Source organism: Podarcis vaucheri (genome assembly GCF_965113315.1).
Source record: "Podarcis vaucheri genome assembly, chromosome: 6".
Taxonomy (NCBI): Eukaryota; Metazoa; Chordata; class Lepidosauria; order Squamata; family Lacertidae; genus Podarcis; species Podarcis vaucheri.
Window position 1 is genome coordinate 86,942,640 of NC_138764.1, and position 11,562 is coordinate 86,954,201.

The 11,562-nt window shown below is 43.7% G+C and overlaps 1 long non-coding RNA gene across 1 annotated transcript; it reads left to right on the forward strand.

Moving 5' to 3' along the window:
* Positions 1-2,923: 2,923 nt before the first annotated feature.
* LOC309534351 lies at positions 2,924-7,100 on the forward strand. Its single transcript, XR_014220604.1, has 4 exons — positions 2,924-3,076; positions 4,214-4,333; positions 5,441-5,511; positions 6,967-7,100. It is a non-coding gene; the product is annotated as an uncharacterized lncRNA (long non-coding RNA).
* The last annotated feature ends 4,462 nt before the right edge of the window (positions 7,101-11,562 follow it).

Below are 11,562 nucleotides of genomic sequence, written 5' to 3' on the forward strand. Positions count from 1 at the left end.
GTGTTCCAGTTTGTTTCATTCTTGTGCTTTGGCATGGTTCCCGGACAGAAAGTTGCAATATGGTTCTTTAGCAAGGCCTGCGACAATGGGCTCTGTTCTCGACCTTGTTGCAATCTTTTTAGTTACAGCAAGCGGAATATGCTTGGCTAGTGCCTTTTAGCTGCTGAGAAAAATGATTTTAAAAAGCTTCTCAAAGCTTTGAACCTTTTTTTTGGTGGTGGTATTCTAGCATTCCTATAAATGCTTCATATAAGATTAGCAATAATATGAAGGACAATCGCATAAGTTTACCTCCTGTATTTCTATCGCTTGTAGAATTAGCTCTTTATTGTTTTCGTTTTAATCATAATAGCAAAAAAAATTTTTAGGTCATTATCCATATTGTAATTGGACATATGAATACATTAATGGATCTTCTTGTTTTCTTAATGTTACAACCATGAGTGGCAGACCAAAGGTTTTAATTAATAATGTCACAACTTACATGACCTATGAACAACAAGCTGCGTGTAGAGACTTTTATGTTTGGTTCGACTGGATGAGAAAGAGCAGCAGAACTACATGTTTGCTTCAATCTGATTTATGGTTACTTTGTGGCACACGTGCCTACAAAGAAATCCCCTCTGCCTTTTCTGGTACCTGCACGTTAGGTATAGTGGTACCCTTGGTGTATAAAATAGATAAGCTCCCAGCGGTCCGTTTGCGTAACAGAAGGGAAGTACAATCACCTATTTCTCAATATACAGGGACAACCATCTCTAGGTCCCTTCTGCCTTCTTTAGGTGCAGCCATGAACTACCGTGATCTGCATAAATTGGCAAACTGGACAGAAAATTTGTTCAATTCCACCATCTTGGCTTTAAAAATGATTAACAAAGAAATGTCAGAAATAAGAGAAGTTGTTTTATAAACTTTTTATGCTTTAAATGTGATCCTTGCTTCTAAAGGTGGAATTTGTGCCTTAATTCATTCTCATTGCTGTATGTATATAACTGATCAATCGACCAATATCTCTGCTACTATTGATTATATGGAACAAATGATAGCCCATAATCCTTTGAATCCACCTGAAGGTTTTGATCCATGGGAGTGGTTGTCTTCTTGGTTACCTAGTGGATTATGGTTAAGAAAAATATTATTGATTGTAATTGCATGTATTGCTGGCTTCATCATGGTGTGTTGTTGCATTCAATGCATACCCTCTTTGATTTCCCAATGCACTGCATGGTGGTACCGACCACGGCCCACCACAGGGGTTACAAGAGGAATTTATGTTGCAAAGTGTAGACGCTTAGGCAATGAAGTGTACGATTTGGAATGATGGTCCCTCTTTTCCTCTAATAATATAAACAAGAAAAGGGGACATGTGGGAAAATGATTGCTTGTACATGAAAGCATGAGCAAAGTTCTTATTGTTGCAGGGTGATTTCATAGCTAGAAGCATCCTTGGAGCATGAACAGCGCGTGAACAGCTCGTGCTGTCCCATATGATTGGCTAACGTAGCATGGCCTGATGCTAGTGCGAAGGTCCTTATCTTCTGGCTTAGAACAAATTGCTTGCTTGTATTTTGTATCTTTCTGATTTCACACAATAAAAGCTGTGCTGCATTAGCCCTATGAGCAGCCATATTTCGGAACCTATCATGGTGTGAGACTGATTTTTCTTTGGATGCCGAGCTGCAACTCGACATAATAGTATCGCGTTGCCTATTTATACTTCATTGTAGCAATCAAGTATGACACAGTATACTAAATAAGCAATAATAATTATAACAATTCTCCATCTCCATCCACTCCAACAATTCTCCGATGAAAATAGGGATGTCCCATTCCATAATGATAATGTTACTATTTATATCCCACACATCTTACTAGGTTGCCCCAGCTTCCAACATATATAAAAACATTTTTAAAACTCCCTATATAGCATTGCCTTCAGACAGCTTGGGGGTTGGATAACTCCATACCCTCCAAAACTTTTCAAATGAAAATGAAAACAGGGACATCCTGAGGAAAATTGGGACATTCTGGGCTCAAATCAGAAACCGGGATGACTTCTCTAAACCAGGGACGTCCCTGGAAAACAGGGACACTTGGATCTATCTATACACCTATATGGCATATTTATATAGGGTGTTTTTAAATCCCTGCCTAGGGCATAGTCTGCCCCTACCATTCTCGACCTATTCGCCAGCATCTGGGGGGGGGGGGGAAAGGGCAGGTCTCCAAGCACATAGAAGCCACACCCCACGGGCTACTAAAGACTACATTTCCCAAAGTGCCTTGAAAAGAGCGTGCGCAGTGAGGCGCTATGGGCTATATAAGAGCCCACGGCGCGTTTCCTCGTTCTTTTCACATGCGGCTTCTGCGGAGGTAAGATGTCTTCTTGGGGAAGCGGTTGGGTGGTGGGGCTGGGGAATCCTTTGCCATCGGCTCCCTTCCTTGTTTATTACACGATGTGTGCTGGTTCGAGCTGTTCCTCAGAACCCCTTTAACCCCCTTCGCCCAATATTGACCGTTTTATTTTCTCGGTTAGGAAATCCGGGGTGGGAATGTTGCTTCGCATTTGAAGCTTTGAGTTTTGCAACCGCCGAGGGCTAGCTTGTTGCAGAGGGGAAGTTTCCTCGTTGTTTTTCCTTCTTAGGCGGGGTCCCCCCCCCCCGTCTTTCCTATGGGGCCAGTTCACTTGCATGCTCTTAAAAGCCCGATTTTATTTAATCGCCCCCCCCCCCCGGCGTATCTCAACTTGCAGCCATACCGATCGGATCCTAACTGGTGCACATGATGACTTAAAACTTTTTTCCCCATCAGAGCGTCAGTGTTGATCTCTTTGCTGTTACAGCCAGAATCTGTCTGATGCACCAGTGTCTTAACAGCGAGAGGGGAGGGCGGTTGAGCCCAATTCATGCAGTTTGCAAGAGCAAATCTCTCTCGGTTAATCTGACTGTGGTGGGTGTCTTTCCGTTTAGGGCGACGATGCCGCTAGGCATGTACAGAGCGAACTGCTGCAAAAAACGAGCTGGGCGCAAGGAGGCGATGGAGTCACCTGAAACCCGCACACGATCTGAATACACGTGTGAGTTTCTGCCTTCAATTCTATTTTTCATTGAGACACCGGCCACCAATGATATGTTAAAGGGTTTAAGTTTGTAAATATTCCACATACAAAAGGGTGAAGGCTGCGATTTCAGGAGTTAAATGTGTTGAACTCCACTAGACTTGCCTTTGAGTAATTAGACTAGGATTATACTACCTTACTCTAAAGCAAATTCAGTGGGTTCTGCTGGCTGCCCTTTTAACAATGCATTTCTAGATGTTAATGTGGTACTAAGGGGTGTATCTTCGTGGTACGCACTGTGCTTTGAGCTAAGTTTTGCTTTGAGTAAACACCATAAAATTCATAATAAAACGTAATTGAGCACACATGTGAGTGCCTGATCATTGCCTATTTGTAAATATTTTTAAAGGAAAGATTGTGATTTTTGTGTAACACTGTTTCTGTTACTAGAGTAGCACATGGGTCAAAAGTACCTTTCAATCAGGAATCAACTCAGTATGTTGGTTTGGCCTCTGAGAACAGGGTGCTGGACTAGGCTCGTTTTTGTAAACCCAAATTTGTGTATCTCTGCAGAATTAATACACATATATATTATATATTAGTTATTGCTGTATTTTTGAACCCTCTGGCCATTGTGATTTGGTTAGGCAGCTTCATTGTCAAATTCATTTTTGTGCTGGACTCTCAGGCAGCTTTATGATAGGCTTAAAAGGGGTTGCATAAAGGAACCAAGTATTCCAGAATCCTGATGTATAGTTGCAATTTGTCCCCCAAACAGCTGCATGGATTTAATTCCAGGGATGGCCATGTGGCCGGACGATACCATTCATTCAGTTGGGGGCACAGTTCTAATTTCCGTGCAATTTAAGCCTTCCTGTTGATAAAACATAAGATGCTTGAAAGTCCTTAAAACAGTAACTAGAAGTAGCCTTACAGTTTCGTGTGTGTGGCAGCTGTCTCTTCCTTGCTATGGTCTCTAGCTGATGTTTGTGATGACCAACACTTTTTTCCCCATCAGAGCGACACTGTTGATTTGTTGCTGCTTTAGCCAGATCTTTGTCTGACGACATCAGCATAATCTGTTTCTACAGCAGGCTACCCTTGCTTCAAAAATAAATAATACGACAACTCTTTGGTTTTCTGTATCATTTTTAGGATCGGAGTGAGCCTGAAGTTTAATCATTGAGATGGGCCCATGCAGAAGAGATGGGTGACTTGAAATAAAACCTTGAAAGGAGGACATCTTGCTCTGATCCTACACAAGAAGCATGGAAGGTAGAGGGTTTGCATTTTCTTGTTCTGTTTAATTTAGAAAAGATAACCTGAGTAGTGCGTCTTAGGAATCTTACGCACGTTGTTGTAGCAGGGAAGTTGATGTGTAGCAAACTCAATTTCGGTTCTCCCCCACCCATCCATCATCTTTAATTTCTTAATTCCTACAACATCTCAAATGGTAGGTTATCAGGTATGCCTAAGCAAGGACGTATACTCTGTATTAAGGCACATTTCCACCCATAACCCTTAAATCAACCCTAAAGTTGGCCAGTATTAAAGCCAATTATGTATATCCCACTCCCCCCCCCCCCAGAACCGGAACTCAAATGAGACTTGCAAAAATTAAAGCAAACACATCACACAGAAAGCTAAAAAGCTGTATAAGATAATAATTTAAAAAGTAATTAAACTATAATAAAATTAATATGACGTAACGATGGGAGTTGGGGGGTTAACGACGTGTGGAAGTTAAGTGTACCTAGTATAAATTAAGCAGACTTGAATAAAAACCACAGGACTGGTTCCCACTAAGGTGGTAAACCTGAGGCTTCAAGTGGGTCTTTACATCATTGCTTCTCAGTCAGTTTTCTGTACATGGAAAACTTAGAGGGGTGCTGAGGGCTAGTCTGGAGGTCTTCCTGAAAGCCTCATTTTCTGTATGCAGGGACTAAATAGTACAAAGAAGCCCATGATCATGCGAGGCCCCTTCAGGATATCATTCAGCCACAGATGGATCCCAGTGCGAAGCAAGCATCTGTGTACTGGATTAAACTGTCAGCCATACATTCTTCGCAGTCTTTGCAGGGTTGTACAAAATAGAACTTGGAAATCCTATTTTGAGTTTAGTTATTCCCCCGAAGTAGGCATAGCACTATAGGCTCTGGTGTTGCAAGTGAAGTCAGAAGGCCCGTTCATACGCAGTTTTATGCTCATGTTGACTCAGTCGTATGTGAGCTTATCCCCAAAGGCCTTGAGGCTTATGCGCTCCCCTCCCCATCTTGTGTGACACCCTGCTGCCCTGAAGCATGTGTTCATTTCAAAATTCACTGGTGCGATACAAAGCAAATTTTTCCCTTTCTTTACCATGCTCCCTGTTTCTTTTTTCAGACTGCAGGACCGTATGTCAGACTGAATGCTTGGGAGGATGGCAAGGGAAATTGTGAAGTCTTCCAAGTGCTGTAAGTTTTGCAAGACCAAATGGCCATTTAGAAGAGTGTGGCAGGGGCGCTCACATGGCGTGCTATTCAGTGGTACATGATGACTTAAAATCTTTTTTCCCCATCTTATCGGCAATGCTGATAAAACATGCGTTCTAGCCAGATGGTCTGATTCCACTGATGTCCAAATCTTAAATTGCATGCTTTTGTAATGCACTTCAAAGACAGAAGCCTAATGTAAATATTCCGCTATAAATGCACACTGCTTGCTGGATTTTCATGATGGGAGCATGAGGGTTGTGGATAATGGCAACTTCCCCAAGACTGCTGACCTCTTGATTCTTCAGTTTATTACGTAACTGTTGCAGGAGGGTAGATTTGAGATATGCCTACCTAGTGTAATGTACATACCTATTGAATGGTTATTGCACTTGTGTGAATAGATGGATAAATGCTTTCCTTGCCTTTGAATAGCTGGCCAGTGTTATAAAACAATTCAAACAACAGTTTCGTGCTGTAGGAGCTAATGTAGCAGCCTTTATTTGTTGAGCCCTTTACTGTTTTGGCTTCAGGGTAGATTTAAGAACCCCTGCGAAGGAGATCTGTTTTGTTGTTGTTAAGTCGTGTCCGGCTCTTCATGACCCCATGGACCAGAGCACGCCAGGCACTCCTGTTGTCTTCTGCCTCCCACAGTTTGGTCAGACTCATGTTTGTAGCTTCGAGAACACTGTCCAACCATCTCATCCTCTGTTGTCCCCAGCCAAAAGCAGATCGAATTGGATAGTGTATTTTATCTGGATTCTTACTGATTATTTTCAGTAATTGTTTCCTATGGGACACTGCCATCAAAGGGGGAAAAATATTCCCACTTGTCTTTGGCATTTCCAGAATGTTTCTGTAGTTCTTTATTATCCCTGGAGTAATATACCCTTTGAACATGATCTGCAGCAATTCTGATTGTTGTTGTTTAGTCGTTTAGTCGTGTCCAACTCTTCGTGACCCCATGGACCAGAGCACGCCAGGCACTCCTGTCTTCCACTGCCTCCCGCAGTTTGGTCAAACTCATGTTGGTTGCTTCGAGAACACTGTCCAACCATCTCGTCCTCTGTCGTCCCCTTCTCTTTGTGCCCTCAATCTTTCCCAACATCAGGGTCTTTTCCAGGGAGTCTTCTCTTCTCATGAGGTGGCCAAAGTATTGGAGCCTCAGCTTCATAGCCATCTTCTAATATTTTAAGGGCTGTCATGGAGGAAGAAGCCTGCTTGTTTCAGGGTGCAAAGCAGCTGCTCTTTGTCACGTAAAGCCTTTTTTGCTGTTGTTGCAAGCATTCATTAATACAATAAAATGGCCATCCCCTCAAGCAGAAGGAAGATATAAGTTAGTAACACAAGTGGCTTTGTTGGCACATGAGCATGGTAATTAACTTATTCCTACCTGTGGTCAATGGGTGGCTAAACCACCTCTGTTTCTTTCAACAGGCACAAGGGTTCCTGGTTCTTGGAATGGATGGCTTGAAGCAGAACGGCTGAGACTTGAAGGGGAAATCATTTCAGTGTCCCATGAGTGCTGCTGTACAATAAATGCATGGTTTTGCACCGTGGCAAATTAAAAAGCATCTTTGAGTTTTCAATGGTGGCATAGGGTAACATTCTCCTCTCCTTCCCCGGGAACATTCCTCGGTTTGCAGGGCTCGTCCTGACACTGTTTCACTAGGGATTGCCATCTTTTAGAGAAGGGGCAGTTGGGGGCAAGGCTACAGCTGTATGGGAAAGTACATATTTTAGTGTGCATAACAACCCAGGTTTTGTAGCATTTCCTGTTAAAAAGTATGTCAGGCACAGAAACCTTATGGGGCAGTCAGTCTTACATGTTCAGTGCCTTATCAGCACTGTTCCCATTCTCTCCATTTAAGTCAGGCATAGGCAAACACTGCCCTCCAGATGTTTTGGGGCCACACTTCCCATCATCCCTGACCACTGGTTCTGTTAGCTAGGGATGGTGGGAGTTGTAGTTCCAAAACATCTGGAGGGCCGAGTTTGCCTGTGCCTGATTTACCGTATTTTTCGCCCTATAGGACACACTTTTTCCCCGCAGCTTCGGCATCGCTCTGGCTCCCGTTCTGGGGTCGGGGGAAGCTCAGGCTTCCCCCAGCCCTGCGCGGGGGGGGGGGGGAATAAAAGTTTTCCCCTTTATTCCCCCCCCCAATCTAGGTGCATCCTATGGGCCGGTGCGTCCTATAGGGCGAAAAATACGGCAAGTGGTTGGGTGCAACTCTTGCATAGGTAGCAGGTAAGAGTATTGTGGAAGGGAATGTCTTAGGAAGGACCCCACAATTCTATATAGGTCACCAATGGTTCTTAACTCCTTGTGTGATCACCACAGGCGGCTAGGAATTCCATCCAGGGGAGGGAATGGTCAGCTAGGTAGATGGAGGGCTATCGTCATGGCAGCCCATTGCATCTCTGCTGTCGAGGAGAAACCATCCTGTGTGCTGAGCTTAGGTGCCCTGTTTTAGTAGGCTAGGAACTTAATGGGACTGATTTTACAGAAAAGAACTTTAGTAGTTGCCTGTCTTCCAAAACTGGAATGATTCCACACACCTGTGATTCTTGATTGGGATCACTGAGGGGACATTGTGCCCACAAAGCTCTTTGGGGGGGAAGAAGGTGTTGCTACTTTGGGACTCTTGTGTATGAACCTTCCCTGTCTGTATAGCAAATAGCATTGAAGTCTGCATTGACCTTGCCAGGAAAAGCTAGGAGCTTGTCTGCTGTAGTCTGGGGGAATGTTTTGAGCTCAGGTAAGAGCAGGCCAGGAGGGCAAACCTCACCAGATGTTTTGGCAGCTGGTAGACAGGTGTAGAGGGCTCTGGGAATAAACAAGCTAGGAGCTTAATTGTCTTCCATAAGCTCACTTGACAGTCCAAATGGTGCCTTTTATCACAATCTGCCATGCCTAATGTAGTATAGGGAGGACATCTGTACATCAAAATCACATTCCTCCTAAGGGGAGGCTAATCACTTGTATTGCTGCATTTAACTTTTGCTCAGAGCAGCCCTGCAAGGCGCCTCCTTTTTTTACCATTTGACATGAGATACTGATGTGTGTCTCACCAATCAGGTTTGTGTTCAGTTGCTGCTATATACCAACATCTTGAAATTTATGACATTTGGGCGCCAAGTTTCCCCAGGACTTGGCAAAAGCATTTTGTCTCTTAATTGGCTCTGGGCCAATAGATGCCGATCTTGATTCTCCTACATAAGGATCTGATTGCTATGCTGTTTACCCCGTTAGAGAATGCCTCCAATTGGAAAAACTCCAAAGGATCACCTCTGAGAGGATGGCAAGGGAAAGTTTGGGATCTCGCTTTTATCCAGTCTGTAAATAGCAGTGGTGTTAATGTAAGACCTCCAGCCACTCAAGCTTGCTTATGGAGAATCATGTCATGGATAGTTGAAGCCTTGATTATGTATTTAGTTATTTGACAATGTCCCCACTCGATTTTTCTTTTTATGTGTGATTGATACAAGCGTGCAACACATCACAGGTTTTGTTGGAACTGATCAATGCTATTTTGCCACAAAATCAATAAAACATTCTACAGGGAGAGAAGAGACTAGCTGAATGTACAAAGGTAAAATTCACATTCATTGCAGTGCCCACTTTTGCCTTTGATAGGGATGCGGATGGCGCTGTGGGTTAAACCACAGAGCCTAGGACTTGCCGATCAGAAGGTCAGTGGTTCAAATCCCTGCGATGGGGTGAGCTCCCGTTGCTCGGTCCCTGCTCCTGCCCACCTAGCAGTTCGAAAGCATGTCAAAGTGCAAGTGGATAAATAGGTACTGCTCCAGCGGTAAGGTAAACGGCGTTTCTGTGCGCTGCTCTGGTTCACCAGAAGCGGCTTAGACATGCTAGCTGCATGACCCGGAAGCTGTACACTGGCTCCCTCAGCCAATAAAGCAAGATGAGCGCTGCAACCCCAGAGTCTGTCACGACTGGACCTAATGGTCAGGGGTCCCTTTACCTTTATTGATATGTTCCCCCTCCCCCCCAAAAAAATTGCCCAGAAGAAAATGCAGCGCTTGGATTGAAAAAGGTTCCTCCACCCCGACCTAGATTGTGATCGCCTTGCAAAGGTAATGCTGGTTTTTCTGTGAAGGACAGAAGATTGTTACTTCGGCTGTCCACAAATTTGACTTAAAAATGTTGCTGCATCTGTTACCCTCTTTGTTGGCAGGTGGTTGCAAAGTGTAAGCACACAGCTGAAAAGTGGAAGAAATATTGATGGAATCCAAACTTCTGATGGCCTTTAAAATGCAGCCTTGTTAATTCTGTGCCCGCTAGTCAGTGCATAATGAATAAGCCTCGGCATGGTTACTATTTAGGGTAATTACATTCTGAGGGGCTGCTGCAATATTCAAATCTCAATGGCAGGGGGAGGCAGGTGCAGAACATGTTTGCCCTTGGCCCTGTGTGTTAGATAAGGTGTCAAAAAAAAAGAGGCTCACTAAAGCTCTTTCCAATTATGTGGATTGATTAATTTTCCCCTCATTAGCAACTGCAGTGGAAATAACTGAAGTCTCCCAATTAAACAAGGTAATATTTACCATTTGCAGCAGTATGAGCCTCTCCAGTCAAACTAATGGTGCATAGGACAGCTGTAATTATTTGAAGTCAACTGGGCAGGTGCAAATTGTTATTTGTGGCGCTGCAGGAGTGAGAGAACTAAGGTGCATGGGAAGATGGGTGTAGCAATTCACATGTTCTCTAGGGTTGCCAACTAACTAGAAAAATAGCATCACAGCCTGCTCTGTTTTATAGAAGTTTGACCCCAAGAAATTAGGCAGCTGAAATTGAATGGCATCAGTATATTTTATTTTTACTTACGCATGCCTGCAGATGAAACACCTGTTAAAGGCCCAGGGATGTTGGGGCAATATAAAAGCTGGCAACTGTAGCATCTGTACAACTTCGGGCGGTTCCCTCACTGCAAGGTTACAGGGAACCAGGCAGAAGGCCTTCTCAGTAGTGGCACCTGCCCTGTGGAACTCCCTCCCATCAGATGACAAGGAAATAAACAACTACAGTGGTACCTCAGGTTACAGATGCTTCAGGTTAGACTCCGCTAACCCAGAAATAGTACCTCGGGTTAAGAACTTTGCTTCAGGATGAGAACAGAAATCGTGCGGCGGCGGCAGGAGGCCCCATTAGCTGAAGTTTTGAGAACAGTTTCAGGTTAAGAACAGACCTCCAGAATGAATTAAGTTCTTAACCCTAGGTACCACTGTATCTGACCTTTAGAAGAACTCTGAAGGCAGCCCTGTTTAGGGAAGTTTTTAATGTTTGAAGTTTTATTCTGTTTTTAGTGTTCTGCTGGGAGCTGCCCAGAGTGGCTGGGGAAACCCACTCAGATGGGCAGGGTATAAATATTATTTATTATTATTATTATTATTATTATTATTATTATTATTATTATTATTATTATCATTATCATTATCATTAACTTGAGATCCACTAAATGCACTGTAGCCCATCAACCATGTGTAGTGAGACTTCCTGGACTTGTCTCCTTGAGAGAGCAGAAGTTGGATGGTGTTGTGTATGCTTTTATGCCTGGTAAGTCGGCTGCAATGATGGCAGGTCAGCTTCCTTCATGGGTTGCAAGTTGTTTGGGGCTGTCTAAGTTTGTGTGTTTGTGTGTGTGTGCATGCGGGCAAGAGAGTGATGTAACGGCTTGAGTTCTGTCAGTGGAAGCAGATTGTGGGACATTGCGCCTATAAAACGCTGGCAACAGTTCCTGCAAGCTTTTATTTCTAATAAAGACAACTTGTCAATAGGAATGCACAAGTCAGAGATGGGCAAACGTTAGTGTCGTATATTAATTGCTAGGGATGTAATGCAAAAACTTGCATTTGCTTATGAGTCTGCAGGGGGCGCTGTGTGCACACTTTTTGCTGAGATTTCCCTTTGATCTGATTGCCTCTTGCCCATTCCTCCTCCTGTGAATTATGGAGTGCATTTCAATCTGCCAAGTCATCTCTCTGTTCTGTGTTGGTGCTTTCTCCTTGTCACTA